Source organism: Equus caballus, chromosome 2 (assembly GCF_041296265.1).
Source record: "Equus caballus isolate H_3958 breed thoroughbred chromosome 2, TB-T2T, whole genome shotgun sequence".
Lineage (NCBI taxonomy): Eukaryota > Metazoa > Chordata > Mammalia > Perissodactyla > Equidae > Equus > Equus caballus.
This window is the reverse complement of record NC_091685.1, coordinates 35081372-35089770: the sequence shown is the minus strand read 5'-3', so window position 1 is coordinate 35089770 and position 8399 is coordinate 35081372.

Sequence of the window (8399 nt, the reverse complement as noted above, 5' to 3'; positions counted from 1 at the left end):
TCAAACATTTGGGAGGAAAGGACATAGGTACTCACATCAGGAGACAGTAGGCTGGCAGATGGACCCCAAGTTTCAGAGCCCGACCAATCTGGGCCTGGCACGTGGTGACATACACATGGCATCTGACCCACAGTAGCTGTGCCAAAAGTAATGGCCACAGTCAGCAAGAACCAGACATCATGCCGGGCGCTTGTCATTCGGCATCACTGAATGCTCACAGTAACCGGGACAATTCCTAACCCCAGGGGGCCGAGGCACAGAGAAGTTAAGAAACCTGCCCTGGGTTGCACAACCAGCAGCGCTGGGATGGAAGTGGCACCATCAGACTCCAGGGCCGGCTCTGAATCACCACGCCACACTACACACTGCGAGGTCACTGCTTCGTTGAGAGCAGCAGAGCAGCAGCCGGGAGACCAGGAGGTGGGGGCGCAGGAGGGGTGGCCTCCCTCCCTCCCAAGGCCGCCGTCTCTCCACCAGCAACCATCAGTCAGCAAGTTCTGCAGAGTGAGCCCCTAGGGTGCCCCGTGGGGGACCCAGTACCCAGGGGCAGGGGTGTTAGCAGAAAGGAAAGTTGAAAGTTCCTAAGGTCAAAGGTGACTACCCCCTGAGGAGCGGGATGGAGGGAGGCAGCTCCAGCAAATTTGGGACCCACTTGAATCAGAGACCCTTGTCCACGTGATGCCATTTTGGTCCTTTCCAGCCCTAACTGTGTGTGGCATAGTGGGAGCCTTAGGGGACTTGTCACAAAACGCACAGCTCAGATGGTCTGTCACAGGCCTGCCAAGTACTCCTGAGTCCCGGGCAGTGGGGAGGCTCCATGGTACAAAACAGTGATTGAAAACCCAGCGCTCTCCCTCGGCCCCACCCCAGCAGAGCCCTGTTCCCCCTTCAAGGCCCAGTCTGAGCCTCGCCCTCTCCAAGAAGCCATCCTGGGCCCCAATTCACAGGAACCACCCTGCTCTGAGCTGCAATAACTGCCAGGTCTGTATTGTCACTGAGCCCCCCTAACAGCCTTACATTGTTGACTGGCTCGCACTGATGGGGCATCTACACCTGAGGAACCCTGAGGCAGCTTGACTCTGGCTGACCTGATGGGACATCAGCTCTGTTTGCTGTGTGAGCACAGGCAGGTTGCTTAACCTCTCTGAGCCTCTGTTTCCTCCCCCCACTGAAATAGGGACCACAATTCCAGCCTCATCGGATCCACGTGGGGATTAAATAAAGTGGCATGTGCAATCACGGGGTGCAGAGCAGACCCTGGAGACAGGTGGATCTGCCAAAGTGCGAGATTGTCCCTTCTGAAATGAAACAAACTGCCACAGGGGGCCCCACAGGCTCTGCGTCCCGCTGAAAGAGCACAGAGCTTCTCGAAGTCCCTGGAAGACTCTGAGTGTCTCTAGCAGCTCCGGAAGGAACACGCCTCCCTTGCCCCTGACCTCTCCTGGGGTGGAGTCATCCCACAGACATAGACGTAAATGACAGGGAGAGGTCACCTGCTCCTGCAGAGAGACACCTGATGGGCTGTGTGATCTTGGGCCTGTCCCTGCCCCTCTCTGGGCCTATGTAAACCAGTGGGAGAGAGACGGAGACTCAACCCATAAAACAAAAGGAAAAGCCCTGCATGAGGTGCCTGGAGGTGTGGCTTCTGGGCCTGGCTCTCCCCTCCCGTGCCTCAGTTTCCTCCTTTGCACGATGAGACCCACTGTGGCCTGCCCTGATCCACCCTCCGCGTGAACCAGTCTCAAACCCCAGCCCAGTCCACCCTCTGTCCTCCAGCTTCTCTCCGACCCCTCCCCGCTTCTGCCCACCCCAAGCTCAGACCCTCCCCACCTCCTTTCTGGACCTTTCTGTCCGCCTCACGTGGACAGTTTAAATGCCCGAAGCACTGCCCGCATCCATCGCTCCTCTGCTCTAACGCCTCCAGGGGCTCCCCACAGCCTGCACGGGCACGGTTGAGCTCCTGGTCGTGGCATTCGAGGCCTCCCTGCCTGGTCCCAGCTCGTCCTCCTCTGTCCCTCCCTTGCAGCCCACTCTACTCTCCATCATGTGCCCAAGCCACGGCCACACTGGCCTCCTTGGAGAGTGGTCCCTGGAGGCTCCTCCTAGGATGGCATTCTGGGAGCCTCTGAGATCAAGCCACCTGCCCTCCAGACACGCCGGGAACTGCAAGGACAACAGCGCCACTGCAGCTTTTCCGGGCTCGTCACACGCCAGGACGGTGCTGTCACTTCATATGCATCATTCGTTTCATTCCCACGACCCTGCAAAGCAGCCGTTTTTAAGATGAGGAAACTGAGGCTGAGAGGTTAGCCAACTTCCAGAGTCACACAGCTCACAGGTGCTGAAGCTGGACTATGCAACTTTGGCTGTTCTGCCTCCAGGAGCTGTCGCCGCCACGGCTGCCGGCGGTGGGGAGGGTGGGCTGCCCTCCCGCAGTGAGGTCCCACCTCGAGTCCGAGACGTCGGGGAAGGACGGGTTCCAGGGCGTGACGTCAGCCCGGCTCAGTTCTGAGGGAGAACAGAGACGCCGGCTGCTGGGAGCCCTGGGTGCTTTGGGGGCCCCAGCAGAGTCAGGCTATTCAGCAAAGCTGAGGGGTCCAGGGAGGGCAGAGACAGACGGCGTCTAAATCAACCTGAGCCCCGGGGTGTGGCCCCTACCCCAGGATGTGAGGTGTGGGGATGGAGAACACGAGTGGCTGGGGAAGCCACTAATCCCACGGGCACTGGCCGAGCCCGCTATGTGGCAGGGCCGGGCGTGGGACAAGGGACAGCCGGTGACACTAAGTGAGGCATAGGGCTTGCAGTGTAGAGACAGAAATCAGGGCCCTCATGAGGGCAGCAGGCGCTGGAAGGTGCTGGGGCACTGGGGCCATCCATCATCGTGTGGTGTGTCACGTCAGAGCTGCCAGCACCTGCGAGATCCACAAACCTACCCATTCTACAGATGGGGAAACTGAGGTCTGGAGAGGGGCAGTCGCCAAAGGGCCAGAAAAGCAGGTTGCTTCTCTCTCCACTCTAGTTAAGTCAAAGGCATGTCAGGACCGCTCTGCGATGCCCCACGCCACGCAGGCCGGGAGAGGGGGTCGAGGGGGGCGGAGGACGCCGGCCAGCCAAGAACTCTGGGGGGAGGCAGGGTCTGTGCCACGTAGCATGGCAGGGTGACGGTGAGAAGGAGCACACGTTATTTCTATCGTCACTGTGTTCCGAGGGCTCGCTACACGCCAGGCCCTTCGCGGAGCACTCTGTGTGCTCCATCGTCCCACTTTATTCTCACTGCCTTTTGATGCGCTACCATTATGTCCCCGTTTTGCAGATGAGGAGACTGAAGTTCAGAGTGGAACAGTAACTTATTCAAGGCCACATGGCCAGTCTGTGGATTGGAGGAATCCGAGGCCGCAATGGGGTTACCGGGAGTGGGGGCAACTGAGGGCCCAATGAGGAGGGAATCACGGGTCCCCCTCAACAGAGAGCTCCTCAGCGTGGGCTGTCAGCATGGACGGACCAGCTCTCTGACGACCAAAATCTCAAGAAGGAGCACTGGATGGAGAGTCACGAGTCCGGGTTCTGGTCCAGCTCTGTTCCAACCTGCAGGCTACTCTCCAACAACCCACCCCATTCTCCAGGCCTCAGTCTCCCCCGCTGTGAAATGGACTCGGTGTTTCTTAACATTTCAGGGGCGAGGGTCCTTTTGCGGTTCTGACAAAGCCCCGGACACTGATGCACACCCAGCGCCTGCAGCTGCGCACCCGGAGCCGGGTGCCACAGCCTCATTTCCGAGCCTCATCCGCGGACCCTGGGCTAGATGATCCCCGCGGTCCCCTCTGGCCTTGACATCACCTCACAGGGGCGAGTGGATGAGGCTGGGGCACTGGCCGCCCTGGGGACAAATGCCCAGGAGCCCCACGTCATCGCCATTCTCCTCCGGGTTGCACACAGAGCCCCAGACTCACACAACTGCCCCCTCATGGCCCAGCCCAGGTCCCCAGGGCCCCGTGGTCACACCTGTGTGGCCACTGGTTGCCAAGGTGACAGAGAGCCAGGACAGGACTATGCAAAGTACCCGGGGGGCAGGCCGTGGAAACGGGGGGCCCTGGAGAAGCTGCCCATTTGCCTGGCATCTGCTCCCCGGGGCTCACGGAAAGGAACGGGCCACGTTTGCTTTCAGCTGGAGGGGGCTGCCCTCGATGTCCTTCTGCCCCTGCTGTTGGGGGAGGAAGGCCGGTGCCTGGGGGGACCCCCGGAGGGGCCGACCCCAGGGACTGAGGGCTGCATCAGCTCCTCTCCCCATCATGCCCTCCAGTCTGTCTGTCTCTGTGTCCATCAGCACGTCCCTCCATCGGCTTCTCTGTCCCCCGCCCCCGGCCCACTTTTCCCGTGTCTCTTTCCCACCTGTCCTGCCTCCTTGGGGACGAAACTGGCAGCTGGAAACCCGGTGCCACTGGGGCTCAGGGTGCGGCAGGGGTGGACAGGCACCTCAAGGAAGGTGGGAGATGGGCCCTCTGAGCCACCTGGGAGGAGGTCCCTGCGGAGACCTCAGACCCACTTCTCAGAGGGCCTGGCCTCCCAGTCACCCCTCCGAGAGGTCAGAAGTCAAAAGTGGAATGCATGGGGTGGTCCCCCAGGCTGGGGACTAGGGACCAGCTAAGGCCTTCAGGGAGAACCCTACGGTGGGTGGGACCCTATATCAAGCCCAAAGACCTACCCAGGCCCCCTCGCCAAATTCCCCTAGGTGACCTCAAGCAGGCCATGTCTCAACCAGAAAAAGATCTGGAGGTTCCAAAGGACCACAAGCTCAGCGAGAGCCAAGAGAGTGAGAGTCACCGAAGGCGGAGGGAAGGGACGCAAACGTTGTAGAGTCTCTATGATTGCAAACATCGTTGCATCTGCTCACCACAGTGCTGTGGAGGGTTTTTATCCCTATTGTACAAATGACAAAACTAAGCCTCAGGAGGCTACATGGCTTGCCCAAGGTCACTGGGATTTGAACTCACTTTTGTGTCCCTCCAGTGCTCATACTTTTTCCATTAAACTTAAGGTTACATCTAAAGGATCAGACTGTCCAGAACAAGGGAGGTGACAGTCCTGCCATGCGATGTGATCAGACCTCACACGGTGGATGATTTGAACAGTAATGGCTCACATTGACGGATCCCTTCCTGGCCATCAGGCTCAGTGCTAGATTCATTTTCATGTTGTGGCTCATTCAATCCTCCTAACTGTAAGGGATGAGTACTATCACACTTATGTCCCCATTTTATATAAGAGGAGACTAAGGCTCAGAGAGGTGACGTGACTCGGCCCAGGTCACACAGCCAGGTTCCCAGCTCAGGATGACTAGACTGCTCTCCTTGGCACCACCAGAGGAGGTCACAAAGTGGACAAAGAGCCAGAAACTGTGTCCCACAGGGAGCAGACGAAGGAATGGGGACATTCCGCCTGGGGAGGAAGAGGCTCGGGGAGCTCTGGATGGGAGCAGAAAGGGCTGGCCCCAGCCACCCCCAGTGAGGTAACGCATCACGCAGCTGCCTGGTAAACGACAGCAAATGTTAGACTACAGTGCTGCTGGCTTCTTTCCCGGCATGGAGCTGGGGTGGGGCCCTCGATTTCAGCCCCAAGAAAAGGCTGGGGTCTATGACTCGGGACCTCTTCCTCTTCCTGAGGCTGAGGTCTGACCGGCCCGGGTTCCAACCCCGGCTCTGCCACTTACTGGCTATACGACCTCTCACAGGCGTTCCCATCCGAGCCTCACTCCCCTCGCCACGATGCCCACCCTGACGCACGTCACAGAGCAGGCGCCCCAAGGGACATCAGCTCTCCTCCTCACCAAGGCCTCTCTGCGCCAAAGGCTCCGGGGGCAGAAGGTAACTGCTGGGCACGTGGATCTGGAGGGAGGGCACAGCAGGGCTCTGGAACAGAATTCCGATGCACCTCGAGCCCTCAGGGCCATGTGGCACCTGCCCCACCATCCAGGGCAACTGCAACAACCTGAGTGAGGGGGACACAGCTGGCTGCATCCTTATGTGCGGGTCTCTGCACCTCCCTGAGCCTCAGTCGGCTCCTCTGTGAAACGGGAGGAACAGAATGTACCTGCGGTGTGGCGGTGAGGGCCCGAGGGTGTGACGTCTAAAGCATTTAGCATGACGCCCGGCCCCCGGCCTGCACTCAAGCAAGCTGGCCCCACACAGAGGACATACAGGGACCGTGATGAATGCGTGTGTGGTAGGTAGATGAACAAAGATGAAGCTGTGACTCCATGAAGAGGGTGGGCCGGCACCCTGCTGCTTCCTCCGGCCCCCAGGAGCTCCGGCCAGCCCGGTGGCCAGCAGCCAGCACAGGTGGCCCCTCATTTCCTTAAAGAGTATGCCCCACTGGCAGCCTGCGGAACGGCGGTGGCAGGGACATCCGGCCTCAGTCAAATGGCTCATGCTGCGAGCCTAGACCTGCGGCCAGGCCCCCAGCCACAGCAGGGAAATGAAGAGGCTCTGTGGGCCACCGCAGACATGGGGACTGACTGCGGTGACCATGCAAAGAGGCCTCGGGCACCCGGGCGTGCACTGTGCCCGCTCCGGAACCGCCAGCCCCAAGTCTGGGGGACCAGGGAGGGCAGAGAGAACAGAGTGAGTGATGGCTTTGAGCCGCCCCCTGCCCTGAAAACACGGAGGCAAAGGCACCCAGCGGGGGAGGGCAGGGCACAAGGACAGTGGTGGAGAGGCAGCTGGAAGACGCGGACCTGGTGGGGCAGGGGCCAAGGAGCGTGGGCTGTGGGCACCCACAGACCTGAGTTCAAACCCTGGGCCCCCTACTAACCAGCTCGAGCCAGTCATTCCACCCCGACCTCCATCAGTCCTTCCACAGAAGGCAGATAAGTTACCCGGGAAGGTCAGTGTCAAGGTCATGAGACTAGGCAGCTAAGGCACTGCTTCGTACTTAGCCACCTCTGCTACCGTCTCAGCCTGACCTGGAGCAAGTCACTCCATTTGCTCAAAAACATTAACTGGCCTACGTACAGCGACTATAAAAACACAGGCTCTCCCCACTCCTCTCCCGCGAGCCCGGCCCGGGTCCTCCAGGTGCTGCCCTCTGTCTCTGCATCAAGCCCCCTCTTGCACAAATCAGCAGATTTGCCCCGGGTGAGCAGGGCGGGGGGCTCTGCCGCGGACTGAAGTCTCTGTCGCCCTCACGGCGGCTCCGGTCCACGGGCTCCGACAGGGAGGTATCGGTGCCGTTCAGGAGCAGCAACTCGCACGTGATCTTTGGATGGAGACGGGCCAGGATGGACATCATCCCCTCCCCAGCTGGCGGCTTGGACCCACGGATTCTGGGCTCCAGCCAACTGGCCACAGTGGCCCCTCCACCTCATCCCTTGGCCAGCTGAGCGGATCTTTCCCAGGCGGTTCAGCACCGAGTGTGGACATCCAGGTGGAGGACAGAATGGGTTTTGGGAATTGGAGAGACCTGGGTTTACATCCCAGACACACCGCACCCTGGGCAAGTCCCCTCACCTCTCTGTACCTGTTTCCTGGTCCGCACAATGGGAGCACAGCAGCACTGACTTCACAAGCTGTCGGGAGTGAGAAAACGTATGCAAAGCCCCCGGCAGGGGCATCAGTCAGGGTTCAGGGAGAAACAGAACCAAGAGCAGGCAGAGAGGGAGAGAGGCATCGTAAGGCACCGGCTCACACCGTGATGGGGGCTCAGGAAACCCAAACTCCGCAGAGTAGGCCAGCAGCCGGAGACCCAGGGAGGAGCTGCAGGGGGGCCAAAGGCCGTCTGCCTGCAGAATTCCTTCTTGCTCATGGAGGTCAGTCTTTGTTCTGTTAAGGCCTTCAACTGATTGGAGAAGGCCCACCCACATGATGGAGGGCAATCTGATTTACTCAAACTCCACTGATTTAAATGTTAATCTCATCCAAAAAACACCTTCACAGAAACATCCAGAATCACATTTAACTAAATATCTGGGCACCGTGCCCAGTCAAGTTGACACAAAATTACCCATCACAGCACATAGCAGTGGTTGCTACAATAGGTAAATGGCAATGTTTTTGAATCATTAATTATGTGTCTGGTATTGTACTAAGGACTTATAGGAATTAACTCATTTAATTCTCATGACAGGTGTGTTTGTGTGTATGTGTGTGTATTATTATGCTCAACTTACAGATGAAGAGACAGAAGGTCAGAGAGGTTGTGTAACTTTCTGGAGATCACCCAGCCCCAGCCTATGTGACTCACGTTCCCGCCGCCTCCAGCAGGTATTCCCAAACATCAGCGCCCACCCTTCCTGCCATCACACTCAGGATCTGCACCCTGACACAGGTGACACATTGGCAACACCACCAGTGTTGGGAGAAGTTGGCGGGCCCCTTTCACCCCCACCAGAAAGACCACCGAGTGGG